The sequence below is a fragment of the Helianthus annuus genome, chromosome 9 (assembly GCF_002127325.2).
Source record: "Helianthus annuus cultivar XRQ/B chromosome 9, HanXRQr2.0-SUNRISE, whole genome shotgun sequence".
NCBI classification, from domain to species: domain Eukaryota; kingdom Viridiplantae; phylum Streptophyta; class Magnoliopsida; order Asterales; family Asteraceae; genus Helianthus; species Helianthus annuus.
The window spans coordinates 141,050,714-141,066,243 of NC_035441.2; the positions used below are offsets into that span (position 1 = coordinate 141,050,714).

Here is a 15,530-nt window from a genome sequence, read left to right on the forward strand (position 1 = left end):
TCAAGCCACCAATCGACCAACGATGAGCACAATGCGTCAATGGTAAGCATACTGGAGGCGTTTCCTTGCCCACCCATAGATCATAGTCCAATATATTTTATATGCTCGTAATTAATCTAACGCCCAATATAGTCTTGGGCCGCCCACACCCAAATCCCAGTAAATAGTTTTCAAAACTGGCCCAAATCAATATAAGTAGTTTGTTAAGCTATTAGGTAAGTGGTTTAACATAAATGGAAGACGGATATTCAATATGTCTATACGACTATCCCTAAGCATCCAAAATCCACACTGAGGCTTGTCCAAATCCACATCCAACACAACCCGTCTAACTCTTTTTTTTTTTCTCATATAATACTCTAAATTACAAAAAAAAAAAAAAAAAATACAAGTCTGTGTAAAAAAATTACACTTCAATTATAATAATTTTTTATATCAGTTTCTCTTTTTAGTTTTAGATTTTGACATAAAATACCCGATAAATTTTATCTATTACGTAAAGCATGTTAAGAAAGTAAAATAAAAAAAAAACAAATGGGTTAAACGGGTCTATTCGTGAACCCGTCGGGCTGACATGACACGTTTATACTAAAGCTAAACGGTTTTGCGATTCAAACCTGAAACTGACCAGACCTGTTTATACTGAACTCAGACCCAAAAGTTTTGTTTTAGATTTGTATTGTGTGAGAAAGTCACACTCCATGATTATTGGATTCAAGTCATGAGATATTGTTAAATCAATGTTGGCTTATTTACATTGAACAAACGTGTTCAGCTTAATCTCACAAAGTTCCTTTAATAAAAGTTTATACTCTATACCATGTAAATATGATAGTTCTTAATCAAAATCATTAGGGTGTAGGGAGTGGTTAGACACTTGAAAGTGGTAAACTTCAAAATAAACCAATGAGAGTGTGTCAAGTCATTCAGTGAAAAGTGTTTAAACTATGCTCAAAAGTGTTGGCAATCATTAGACACTTCATGAATTGTTAAACTATTTAAAAAAAAAGAAAAAGTTGTGATTGGTTGAGATGGCATGGACCCCATCACACACACCCCCTCTCTCTCCTTCCCTCCCTCTCCCCGCTTCGGCAACCGGTCACCGAATCACCAAACTTACCGATCAGCAAAATGGGTCGGCGGTAGTGTTCCCGCTCGGCAAACCCATTTGCCGATGATGGTTTGCCGCCCACTCCCCATACCCTTATATTTTGTTGACTTAGGTATTTTTGATGGTAAGCAGACAATTCTAGTTAAAAGTACATGTAGACAACTCTACTTTGAGTGGTGACAATTTAAAGAGGAATACCAACTAAAAACACTAAAAAAGTGCAATACTTAGAATTCTTGCAATTTAAAAAAGTTATAAATTTTTTTTTTTTCTCGTTTCCATTGAGTGGTGACAGACTAAACAGGAATACCAACTAAAAACACTAAAAAGGTAACAAGTGCAATACTTAGAATTCTTGCAATTTTTACTTAACAACAAAAGTTATAAATTGATTTTTATTTTTTATTTTTCTCGTTTCCATTGTCCATTTCCACCAATGAATACGTTTAGAAAGAAGTTGTAGTGGCAATGACACGTCCACGATCAAGGCCGGCCCTAGGGTGGGTGAGCCGCACCCCCGGCCGAGGGCCGTTTTTTCCCAATGGCCAATTTTTTATATATTTTTAAAACTATGAAACCAAAAAAATTATTGGGTCCTCTATATAAAATATTAAAACCTCAAAACTTATTAATCCCTCTATCTAGAACATTGAAACATCATAATTCATAACCTATTGGCCCCAACTAAAATGATCCATAATTCAGTAACGTAAATAATAACAATAATAACAACAATTAACATAATTACAAAAAAGGAAACAAGCAGCAGCGACGCAACAATCATTATGCACACACTCTCGCCTTCCACCACAGTCCACAGTCACACGACTCCGCCACTAACCGAAAACCACACATGCACTAGCCGCCAGTCCATCAATTTAGCCAATTTAACCATCGTATGTTATTAAGCCCTAAATTGAGTGTTTTGTAACTTTTGTTGAATGTTAAATAATTGTTAATTGTTGAATGTTAAGCAATCGTTGGAATTGGGCGTTTTGTTAAGTCCTAAATTGTGTTAATTGTTGAATGTTGAGTAATTGTTAACGTTAATCGTCATTTATAAATAGCAGTTCATATAATTCGTTAGGGTATAAGCGACTTTTTTTTTTCTAGCTCGTACATAGCACTTGAATATTCGCCATCAGGTCTAACCAAGATCATAAATTTAACTCTTTTGATGCACGAGGAGAAGAGCCGGGTGGTAAAAGAGAGAAATTATGGGGTTCCTTTCATTAATAATAAAAGTATAATGAAAAGACAAATTTAGTGAGAGAGATTGTGAAAAGATAATTATATTACAAAACACCATCTTGTACTAAAGTATGTAAAGAACAAACATTTGTTTATACTAACAACCAAAACGATGACTAAGTCTTAAATTATTCGGACTATAGCTATAACTCCGAACATACATACTAAAATGCTTATTGTAAGTTTGTCTTATTGTTAATCATTTTCTAGCCTATAAGATTATCTTTAGTGGAGACCCACTACTATGACTTCGTATGTCGATTCTTATCAAGTGGACAAATATAAGTAGTTATTATCAAAGTTATTACAATATGAAAATCAGCATTCAACAGATACCCTACATGTATAGAATGATGTAATAGTTTGTTAATTTTTGTAATATCACCCGTAGTGGGGTTTTTGAGTGTTTTTCCTCAAAAACGCCCTTTAACGCCCATCAATTGCCCTCTGGGTGTTTTTTTTAAGCATATGGCGTCCTTTTTTCCACGCCTTTTCTTGAATTGTTTGGCCAATGACATGTATTCTACTTTTTGTTTGCCCAATAACATTTTTTGGATGGTTTTTTTATTTACTTGTTTAACACCTCTTTTAACATAAGGTCCCACAATGCTCACATCCTCACTATACCCATTTTAGAAAAACGCCTCATAATGCCTCATTGCTGACCACATGGTGTAAAACGCGTAAGGGTGGGGACATTATTTGTGTCTTCCACTACACATGGTATAAGCATTGTGAATTGTATATATTTTGTGAATGACCATATTTAAATAAAGTGTAAATAACTATTGCGTTTTTGAAAGGACGCTTATTAATATATCCAACGGTCTAGAAGCATAATAACCTTTTTTCCAATAGTTTTTAGATACATTTATGCAAAGAGAACTGATACATTAGAGGAAGGATATGCATAGTGAACTCAAAGTTTCTTTTTTTTTTCTTTTTTTTTTTTTTTGAGGCTCAATACATATAAAAGTTTCAGAGTTTTCGGTAACATTTACACTACGAAGCGGAAAAACAAGGGGTGGGGCACCCCTAGCCCACTCTAAGATCCGCCCATGACAAAGTTCATTGACGAAGCTCACTCGACTCACAAGTGACCCAGAACAAGAGTGATGCGGGGGAGAGTCGTGCAAGTCAAGTAAATACTAGCCGAACCCATTGAGGTACTATATTAATAGCTAAGACACTAACATTGTATATAGTCACGAACGGTAGTCAAAATAAAACAACTTAAAGAAACATGCAGGTGAAGCAAGACCTTTACTCGGGTCGACTAGAAACTTTGTTCCGTGACACAAGGGGCATGTGGACTTTTGGGATAAATTCTGTAAATGCAAAAGCCGAAAAGTCAAGTTCAAGGTTTTTCATCCGAATCCTCTGCTTATATTATCCAAATCCTCTGCTTATATAAAATAGATAAAGATTTATAAATTGATATATATCCAATCCGTATTAAACAAAAAACATTAAATATCATGACTAATACAATTAACAAAAAGTCCAAAGGTGTCGTTATCTATCCAGCCGGCTAATGGCGGCCTGGGCCTTCAACTTTAAGCCATTTTTAGTTAGGTAGGCATACTTAATATTCACAGTTGTTGACTTGTTGTATTCAGATTTATTATTTAAAATTAGCATAAAATTAAACTGTGTAATAATTCATATCCTATATATAACTTTCAATGTTGTTTTGTGTATTTTACATAAAGCCAAAGCGTTTTCATATTATTGTAACTAGATTTACCATCCGTCGCGTAAAACTGTGTCGAATAGCAGAGCCGTTCCTACGTTTTCGGAGGCCCTAAGCAAACTACAAAGTGGAGGCCCAATTTCGTTATTGACTAGCATTAGAGGTGCAAAAATTGGGTTTTTCTAATACCCAATTTCGGAAACCAAACCGTGTTTCGGTATGATCGGGTATTAGAAAGTCGGGTTTTTAGATACCTAGACATTAATACCCTATTTTCTATTTTTTACACAATATAAATCCATATTATTTTTTAATTTGCTTTGCTTTGTATTTGATAAAAATACTTGAAATAATTACACTATCACAACTTTGTTTAATTAATATATCTCAGTCTTTCGTTTAGTGTCACTAGAAGGATGCGCCAAAAGGAAAAAAAATATATTGCTTATGATTCTTTCGTTTAATGTCACCAGAAGGATGCGCCAAAGGAAAAAAAAAATATTTTGCTTATGAGATTCGAGCTAGGGTCTTTACAAGACTAGGGCAGGACTAATACCACTACACTAGCAAAGTTAATAGATCTATAGAATCAAAACAATTATATATTATATATCATTTTTATATTAAATGGAGGCCCTAAAAGTTTGGAGGCCCTAAGCCCGAGCCTAGGTTTTGATAAGCATTGGGCCGGCCCTGTCGAATAGTATCAATGCCACACCACTGCCAACAACAACCAACACTAAAGTTACGGCGTGTTAATATGAAGAAATTAGACCACAACGTAAAACCTAGAAAATAATAATTAAATCGATTTAGGACCCGCACGTTGTAATGGACCTATCAAACGGGAAAAAATAGACGACGTAAAAAACGTTAAACCACCACACATGCACGTTGAGCTGTGTTAACTCACAAAATCTAGTATTAAGCGTAAAACGTAACATCAAAACGTTGAACCACACACGCATGTTACGCTATGTTAACTCGCAAAATTTAAAACGAAACGTAAAACAAAAAAGTTGTGAAATATGGAAAGTACGGGGACCAAAGTTTAAAGTAAAAAAGTTGTATGGTTAAAAAAAATTCCCTACAACATTCCCAACTTGTAAGAATTTGACCCACATTGATCCTTTTCTAACTGGGTTATAACCCTGTTAGTTTTTGCTAATGTGAGCGATGACGTGGATGATGATGTAGAGGATCTCTCTCCTTTTCTCCCTCTACCTCTACCATCAACCCACACTCTCTCTACTTTCTCTCTCTACAACCCCCACCACAACCACAACCACACATCTCCCACCACCACACCTCCATCAACATTGCCCGCCATCTCCACTACCAGGATCGATGATGGGGGCCAAATAGTGTTTGACTATTACTTTTGCAAAAAATAATTGATTTTTGTTTCAATAATGTAACTTTAATTTAAACCAATGAAAATAGGCCATGTGGTGGCACAATGCAAATGAATTCAACGAGACCTAAACCCTTCAAGTATGAACCTCTATTTTTGTTATCTCACTGAAATGGTTAATTTTAACATAAAAAAACTTGTAATTATTAATTAACCTGATATATTAAGTTAGAATGTACAGAGTACAATGTTTTGAATCCAATAGCTACATTATTGCATTAAATCTGCTCACAATTACACTGTAACATAATCAAATCAAAGAAGCATATCACGGCATTTCGTACTTAATCTTCTCACTCCACACACCCGAACAACCAGATCCAAGAGCCACCCGAATTCTAGTAGCCAAAACCCGCTGATGGTTAGCAGCAAGACTACCAGCAGAATGAATCGGTTCATCACAATCACGACAAAACAGAGCCCGATCTTCCACACAAAAAATAAACGTCGTTTTCTCTTGACAAATATCACACGGGGGTAACTTATCGGAGGGTGTGTTGAGTAGCAGCATCTGGTGCTTGCTTGCCGGCTCGTTTGCTGCGTGAACTTCAACGTCGCATCTCGCACACAAATGGAGATGACGATGGTAGGTGGTAGTGGTGGATATGGCAGTGGTGGTGGGTGGAGATGACGACGGTGTTGGTGGATATGGCAGTGGTGGTGGTCTGTGTAAATGGCAGTGGGTGGTGACTGATAGTGGTGGTGATGAGGTGGTGATGAGAGTGACAAATCATTGTCCACGTCAGAAAATAATAAAGTTGTGTGCCATGTCAGCGTCCAAGTCAACAAAAACTAACTGGGTTATAACCCAGTTAGAAAATGATCGATGGAGCCAAAATCTTACAAGTTGGGATTGTTAAAGGGAGTTTTTGAAGTTAAGATTATTATCGGCCAACTGGTGAAACTTTGAATTATTAATATCCAACAACCCTAATTTATAGTTTGTTAATTACGATATATTATAAGTATCATCCCATAGTCATTTGACCCTACTAAGGGTGAGAGGGGCACTCCTCTCTTAGGGGAGTGACCTCTCTTACAAAAAACCAATTAGCACGCGTCACGTCAACTCCCCCCTTAACTCCCCCCACACCCTCAATTTGATGAGGCACTCCTCTCTTGGGGGACTTGTTTTTTTTTGTTTTTTGTTTTTTTTATTTGTTGTAATTATGCATGTTTATACCAGGTAGATGATGTCTCTCCTCATGTGTAACGCCCTAAAACGCTTTAACCTAAGATTCGCAGCGGACACTACATAACTAGAAATTTCCTTCATGATATTCTTTCTTTCATTTAAAATACATTAATCTCTTTCATAATTTAATGCAAAAACTAACATACATGACTCAATTAAGTGACTACGTATACACCCACATACAATCCGTGTCTTGACTCGATCTTCAACCGCGTACGCTTCTAGATGAAACATCCAAACATGTGTAGCCTGCAGTCACCACATTCAAACGCATTATTAGCAACCGGTGACATAATACAAAAATCTTAGCACAAGCATAATAGCGCGTCAACATTTCATGCTTTTTCTTATACTAGCCCCTTCATCCATCCACTCGATTTCTCGCATCAGATTGTGGAGTCAACCTTCACATCCTTTGTTACCATGCCTATACTTCACATTAATTCTCAAGAGAAAAACGATTAGTACATTAGCTTCCATTTACATGATCATATCCTCAAATATACATAACTCATTTTATTCATTCAAGCATAATTTCATTATGTAAGTTCCCTTTCTTACCCAAACCAAATCGAATCTTTTTCTTAACCACTTCCAACCTATTCCATTAAAACTTAACTTACTACTTGCATCAATCCATATCTTCTTACATTGCATTCAACAATAATCACATATCATAAATACATTAACAACTAAAGAGTAAGTTCGGAGTGCACTTACCTTGCGCGTCCGTATTCTCGTTCGCTTACTTGATTGAGTTTCCATAGCCCGTTAGCCTCAAAAGCTCCCATCCATCTTGACATGATTCCTATATACTCATGTCATCACGTTCACATTCTTATTAGCATATATGCTCATACATATGAAAAACCATATCAAATTCACATCTAACATACGACCCACTTGAAGCATACTCCACATCATAAATTCATTTAAACAAGCATAAGGTATACTCGACATCATCCCTAGATAATCTTCACATGAACTATATCTATTTACCCATTACTTGCATACAATTTCACTTGTTGTTGTCTTTTAGACCTTTCATCAAACACTTGGTGTGCGTACTACTTCCTAAGCATAATGTACAAGTGCTTTAAGCATGTTCTTCCTTATTTCATCTTATGAACTATTACATTCAAGCAAAATCTCACAATCATAATTTCCACATCAAATTTATCTATCTTAGCCTATCATACAACACCCTATACATCACAAGATCACACTATAACATCTTCAAATTCATCATGATCATCATCTTCAAACTCATGCAATGGGTTTTATTCTAAATCACCCAATTACTTAAAATTATTCATAACACAAGTTCTATTTAGTGTTTCTATCACCTCTACATGCTTAATTTCATACAAATTCATGGATTAATCATAACCCACTTCAAACAAGATCATCAAATCTGAGTTTTAAGACATACCTTATGATCCCCTTGTGAAGGTGATCGTTAATTCATGTTCGGTTGTGAATTTGGACTTCATTCCACCCTTCAATTTGAAGATTTATCAAGAACAAGGGTTTGAACCCTTGTTCTTCTTCCTGATCGTTCCACGCACACCTTGTGTGTGTGTGTGTGTGTTTTCCTTTAATATAATAAATCATGTTTCCCTTTTTAACGGTTTTGGTCCCTCAAATTTCGTTTCAATTAATAATGAGACTTACACTCATTATCTTGTTACTCATATACATGTCACCACTCGGTTAAATATTCCTAGTCAGCTTTAATTTTACGGTTTCGCTTTTATCCTAAACGGTATTTTACCCGATTCCTTTATATTAACCGAGTTTAAATTATCAAACCCATTTTGGGGTGTTACAAGTCTACCCCCCTTAAAAGAGGCTTCGTCCCCGAAACCTTGCTTACTTCCACGAGACCATAACCCTTTACTTACCGGTCCTTCTATGTAACACAATTCTGAGATATACTCATACATCTTTAGATTCCAAATTCTTGCCTCATGTTAGTTCCTTAGTGGCATCCATCACTACATATTTATTCATTCATTTCATTCAAAATACATACCATATCAAGAATGTACTCATACTTTATAAAAATGTCTCATTCATGAACCAATATAACCGTACGTCCTATCCTTAATTTCCTGAATCGAGCATAATACTTCCATATGTTCATTGATCATAACAACTCAATTATTTCTACTTTTATTCATATATCATGTTGGACGTGCCACTCTTGCTTTCGTCGCACAAATACTCATTACAATAATCCATACTGTCACATACCCTTTTTACCCATTAGTAACAGATCAATATGCATACTTCTTCAAACTTGTAATAATACATACATTCATATGACCCGTTTACAACAAATATAATACCTTTATCTCATCTTTTAAGATTACATTCCATACATACAATGTATAGCCTATGGTTCTTGTTTCATTATCACAACAAAACTACCATTTCATAGTCATCCATACTTGCTTGTCCTAAGGTTAATATCATTCTACGTCTATTAATGTTATATGCTACTGGGTATACTCATGTTCGCACACTCACACGTATGTTCATACATACAGGCTTTATTCCTTTGTGCACATTCAATCCCACTTAATACATACTTACATACGTTGCATACATCTATTTACAAACACCGAATACATACTTGCAACAATAACACATCTATACGTACATGTTTACATGCTTACTTATCGTTATATAATGCATCCACTCATACGTACCTTCATACATTTATTACATACATTCATACCATCCCTATCTCTCTCTACATACATACGTACATTCATGCGTATCTTCATATCTTCATACAGTCCTACTTGTATACATACATACCTCCCTACATCTCTTCAAATATACATACATTCATAGGTACCTTCATACCTTAATACATTCATACATATGGGCGTTACTGAATACTTTGAGACTGAACTAGGATTTCATTCTTTTATTGACCTCTAACTAGGTTGATTTCATTCGTCAGCAAAATGAGCTCTCATCGTGAGCATCCTTCCATAACATATTCAACACTTTAATATGATAACATATTCATATTCATAAAACCCTTACAAGGTTCATAATTGATTCAATTCGTAACATAACATAACTTTACCCTTTCCGAGATCAACTTCGATTCCTCATGCATTCAATGTTCTCGTACTTGCATTACATTACTTTCTCAACGGGAACACGATTAATAACGTTAATACTCAAACGTATCTAAGTCATACATTTGTACATGCTTTCACACGTGCATATATTCATACATATATATATATATGCATACTTACATACATTCCTACACCTCTATGTACATGCATACATTCATACATACTCCTCGTACCTTCATGGAAGATAATTCTTTCTTCATGCATACGTTCATACATTCATGCCTACTTCATACATATCCACATACGTTCATATGTTACTTCATCTCTACATTTACACATACACTCATGCATACATTCGTACTTACCTACATACGCATCTTCATACGTACATACATTTCCTACATCTCTACATACGTGTGTACAATCATACATATCCTCATACGTGCATACATTACTATGTAACTTCATACGTGCATATCTTTCATACATTACTTCATACTTGCATACGTTCATACATAACTCATACATACGTACGTACCTTCCTATACTAACGGGGGTTCGGGGGCAGAGCCCCTAGCTAGGGTCGAGCTGCCAGGTCAGCTTGGAAAATTTTTATTTTGGGCAAAAGTCCTTTATCAAAAATGCATCAGAACTTGATTTCGGCCAAAAAGTGCATCCCCAAAATGATTACACAATGTCATATACACATTTGCTCAAATTTGACCTCCACCGTAAATTACGGTACCTACCGTAACTTACGGTGGCAACTTTGTTTACGGTGGAAACCTCCTGTCTTACGGTGCAAACATTTATCCCCAGTACCCACCGTAAATTACGGTACCCACCGTAATTTACGGTGGAACCTGCACATCAGCAGATTTTTCCGTCGTTCTTGCATACTTAAACGCGCATAACTTTTGAACCGTTTACCCACTTGTAAGGGCCAAAACTTAAAAGACTCTAATGAACTTCATTCGGAGAAAATACCAAACGGGTCAAATAATTCATAAGCAAAAATTCTGCATTTTAACCATAACATGACTAACTAGTAGATGCTAAATATCTTACAACCCAACATTCCATAAACAACTAACATTGTCTTTGACTACGAGTTTGACATCTAACAACAAACAAGTTTGTTACTTACACAAAGACCCATTTACCAAAAGTATATTTAACAAAAGTTTTGACCCAAACTAAAATCCTTGCGGAAGCGTGCATCAAGAGCGTGTTCGATCCAAGTAGCGTCATTTAGCAAGTCGCTTTACCTACATACAAGCAATCCGTTAGTCGTTCTTATTATAAGATTTATACAACATCAATTGTAAATATGAACCTCAAGTTAACCTCTTAAACCTTCTTTGTAAACATAAGCTTCTTTAATTTCACCCATAACCCTTCTAGCTCATTCAACCCATACCTTGATTACATAACGGCTTACCATAACTTGTTACATAATACAACTTCAATCATTAAACAATAGTATACTACAACATTACATTATAATGATCATATGTAAGCTATAACTTACCTTTATCGTTCTTCGTTTGAGACTCGGAACGGCTTGTGCTTTCCTCCTTAATTCCTACAATCCATAGTTACATACTTAGTATCATGTCTTTCTTTCCATTCCCTTGATAATAGCTTTAATTTCACAACTAGCTAATTCTCTATTCTAGACATTTAGCAATATATATCACATATTCAACTCATTCAAGCATTTCGACAAACACTTGGTGTGCATACCATTAGATAAGCACAAGGTACAAGTTTTGTATGCATAACATGACTAGTTCATGACAATAACATCAATATCAACAATTTCAATCAAAATCTCATACAACCTTTACCCAAATTCGATTTCACATAACATCATTTCGTTAATAACATCATCATACAACATCAATGTACTAACCTACCTCAAAATTCCATGTTACATATCACTACCATTCTATCATAAGTGGGTTTTTACATAGTTTCTAACATTTAGTGAAAATTCAGCATCAATCATGTTCCAAATCGTGTTCCTACTCCTTATTCATGCTAATTACCCAAATGTTCAAGGATTCATAAAAACCCATCACATTCAAGATCATCAATTACCAAAATTCTACTTACCTTGTGTTTAATAATGTGTAGATGATCCAATATTAGTACATGCACGATCTTAAGATCACATTTGGGGCTTCAATTTGGTGATTTGTGATGCTAAGGGGGTTTTTCCCCTTTCTCCTTCCTGGTTCGCGACACACACACATTCACCAGTGTGTGTGTTGTGGTTTGTTCATGTTTTATCCATCCAAGTTTCACTTTTGTCATTCTTGCCCCCTAGATCTTCACCCTCTTGTCACTTAAGGAAATCTCTTATTCTTTTAACTAAATCGTACTTATATATATATGTATTAGTTAGAAATCAAGAGTTTTTACTTGTCTTTCTATTGTTAACTAGTTCTACACACATACTATTTTTATTAACATAGTTTATAAATTCTTGGGGCGTTACAAGTCCACCCCCCTTAAAGAGGTTTCGTCCTCGAAACCCGGTTAACGTACCAAATAAAAACGGGTAGAACTTCTTCATTTCATCCTCCGGCTCCCAAGTGAGATCCGACCCCTTTCTGTGTTGCCATTGGACTAAGACTTGCTTGATTTCCTTGTTACGAAGTGTCTTTACTTTGGAATCTTTTATAGCTACCGGTCTTTCTATATAATTCATTTTCTCATCGATCTCAATGTCTTCAATTGGTACATGGGCCGTTTCATCCGCTAAGCATTTTCGCAATTGTGACACGTGAAAGGTATTATGAATCCCTTCCAGAGAAGTTGGTAGATTTAACCGGTAGGCCACCTTTCCAACTCGAGCTAGAATCTCGAACGGTCCGATATATCGGGGACCCAACTTTCCTCGCTTACGAAATCGAATTATACCTTTCCACGGAGACACCTTCAAGAATACCCGGTCCCCCACTTGGAACTCGATAGGGCGACTTCTTCTATCCGCATAAGACTTTTGTCGGTCTTGCGCCGCTTTTAACCGAGCCCGTACGACGTCGATCTTTTCATTGGTTATCGCCACCACATCATTCGGTGCGAGCTCCCTTTGCCCTACTTCTCCCCAACAAACCGGGGTTCTACACCTTCTTCCATACAGCATTTCATACGGCGCCATTTGTATGCTACTTTGGTAGCTATTATTATATGAAAATTCTACTAGCGGTAAATGTTCATCCCAATTTCCCCCGAAATCCATCACGCATGCTCTCAACATGTCTATGAGAGTCTGAATCGTTCGTTCGGATTGGCCATCCGTTTGCGGGTGGTATGCGGTACTTAGATGCAATTGAGTACCCATTCCTTCATGAAATTTCCGCCAATAGCGGGAGGTGAATCGCGTATCTCGATCTGAGACGATAGACACTGGCACACCATGGCGGGAAACGACCTCATTCACATAAACTTCCGCTAACCTCTCCGAGGAATAGGTCTCTCGAATGGGTAGAAAATGGGCGCTTTTGGTAAGGCGGTCAACAACGACCCATATTGCATCATGCCCTTTCTTGGTTCTTGGAAGTTTGGTCACCAGATCCATAGTCACATTCTCCCATTTCCACACCGGAATTTCTAAGGGTTGTAATTTCCCGTAAGGTTTTTGATGTTCCGCCTTAACTTGAGAACATGTCAAGCATTTAGATACATACTTGACAATGTCGCGTTTCATTCCCGGCCACCAAAAATATTCTTTCAAATCTTGGTACATTTTAGTGGCTCCCGGATGAACTGAGTAACGGGACTTGTGTGCTTCTTCCAATAATAAGGTCTTTGCTTCACAGTATCGCGGTATCCAAACTCGCCCAAACCTTGTTCTTAATCCGCTCGTGTTTGCTTCAAGTTCACTTTCAAACCCTTTCGTTCTTTCACCCTTCGGATCGCCTTTATTCAAGGATTCGTCTTGCTCCTTTCGTATCGTTTCAAGAAGGTTTGGTGTAACTATCATTCTCATCGACTTCACTCGAATGGGTGGTGGGTATTCCTTCCGGCTTAGCGCATCCGCTACAACATTAGCTTTTCCTGGATGGTAAAGAATGTCGCAGTCGTAATCTTTGATCAACTCTAGCCACCTTCGTTGCCTCATATTGAGATCTTTCTGCTCGAAGAGGTATTTAAGGCTTCTGTGGTCCGAATAAATGGTGCATTTCGTTCCATACAAATAATGCCTCCAAATTTTTAAGGCAAACACTACCGCCGCCAGTTCGAGATCGTGGGTTGGATAGTTAACTTCATGTTGCTTTAGTTGTCTTGAAGCATAGGCAATGACCTTGCCCCGTTGCATCAAGACACAACCCAACCCTTGATGAGATGCGTCTGCATAAACCATTAAGTCTTCCGTTCCTTCTGGCAGCGTTAGAACGGGGGAACTTGACAATTTCTCCTTTAACATTCGAAAAGCTTTCTGCTGATCATCATTCCATTCGAACCTTTCTTCTTTCTTTGTTAGTTTAGTTAAAGGGAGGGCTATTTTGGAGAAGTCTTGGATAAATCTCCGATAATAGCCGGCTAGACCTAGGAAACTTCTTACTTCACCTACATTCTTCGGGGGTACCCATTTCATCACGGCTTCTACCTTAGAGGGATCCACTAAAATCCCCTTTTCGTTAATTACGTGTCCTAAAAACTGCACTTCCCTAAGCCAAAACGCACACTTAGAAAACTTAGCATATAATCTTTCTTTTCGAAGCGTTTCGAGTACCTGACGTAAATGACTTGCATGTTCAGACTCGCTACGAGAGTATACTAAAATGTCATCAATAAACACTATGACGAACTGGTCTAACATATTTCGGCATACCCTATTCATTAGATCCATAAAGGCGGCCGGAGCGTTAGTTAACCCGAATGACATTACTAAGAATTCGTAATGTCCGTAGCGAGTTCTGAACGCAGTCTTAGGTACATCCTCTTCCCTTACTCGTACTTGATGGTAGCCCGATCGCAAGTCGATTTTTGAGAACCAACTTGCCCCTTGTAGTTGATCAAAGAGATCATCTATTCTCGGAAGTGGGTATCGGTTCTTTACCGTGAGTTTATTAAGTTCACGGTAGTCGATGCACATTCTCATCGACCCGTCTTTCTTTTTAACAAACAAGACAGGCGCTCCCCACGGGGATACGCTAGGGCGTATGAAACCCTTGTCAAGAAGTTCTTGTAGTTGGACCATTAATTCCCGTACTTCCGCGGGTGCCAACCGGTAAGGGGCTTTGGCTACCGGTTTGGCATTTGGTTCTAATTCGATACGAAACTCGACTTCCCGCTCGGGTGGAAGTCCCGGTAATTCGTCCGGAAATACATCCGGATATTCATTCACTACCTTAGTATCTTCAAGTTTTAAAGCTTCTAATTTGGTATCGACTACATAGGCCAAAAATGCTTTACTCCCATTCCTCACGTACTTAATGGCTTCTAGGATAGTGCAAAATTTTGCTCCTACTTCCCTTTCCCCATGAATGGTTACCCGTTTCCCTTTAGGGGATGTCACATGAATAATTTTGTTTTCGCATAAAATTTCCGCGTGATAACGGGATAACCAATCCATACCTACCACTACTTTAAATTCTCCCAAAACCATGGGAATCAAATCAATATCAAAATCTTCATCATCTATGGTGATTTTACAACCTCTACATATTTCGTGCAAAAGGTAACTCTTACAATCGGCAATTTCTACTTCGAGAGGTGTACACATTCTTTCTATCGTGAATAAAGGGAAA

The 15,530-nt window shown here is 37.2% G+C and overlaps 2 long non-coding RNA genes across 2 annotated transcripts; both read right to left on the reverse strand.

Moving 5' to 3' along the window:
• Window positions 1-6,729: 6,729 nt before the first annotated feature.
• LOC110874746 lies at window positions 6,730-8,219 on the reverse strand. Its single transcript, XR_002556189.2, has 3 exons — window positions 8,097-8,219; window positions 7,385-7,472; window positions 6,730-6,913 (listed from the first exon to the last, which is right to left on the reverse strand). It is a non-coding gene; the product is annotated as an uncharacterized LOC110874746 (long non-coding RNA).
• Window positions 8,220-10,765: 2,546 nt separating this feature from the next.
• Window positions 10,766-12,012, reverse strand: LOC110874745. Its single transcript, XR_002556188.1, has 3 exons — window positions 11,884-12,012; window positions 11,297-11,350; window positions 10,766-11,033 (listed from the first exon to the last, which is right to left on the reverse strand). It is a non-coding gene; the product is annotated as an uncharacterized LOC110874745 (long non-coding RNA).
• Window positions 12,013-15,530: the final 3,518 nt, after the last annotated feature.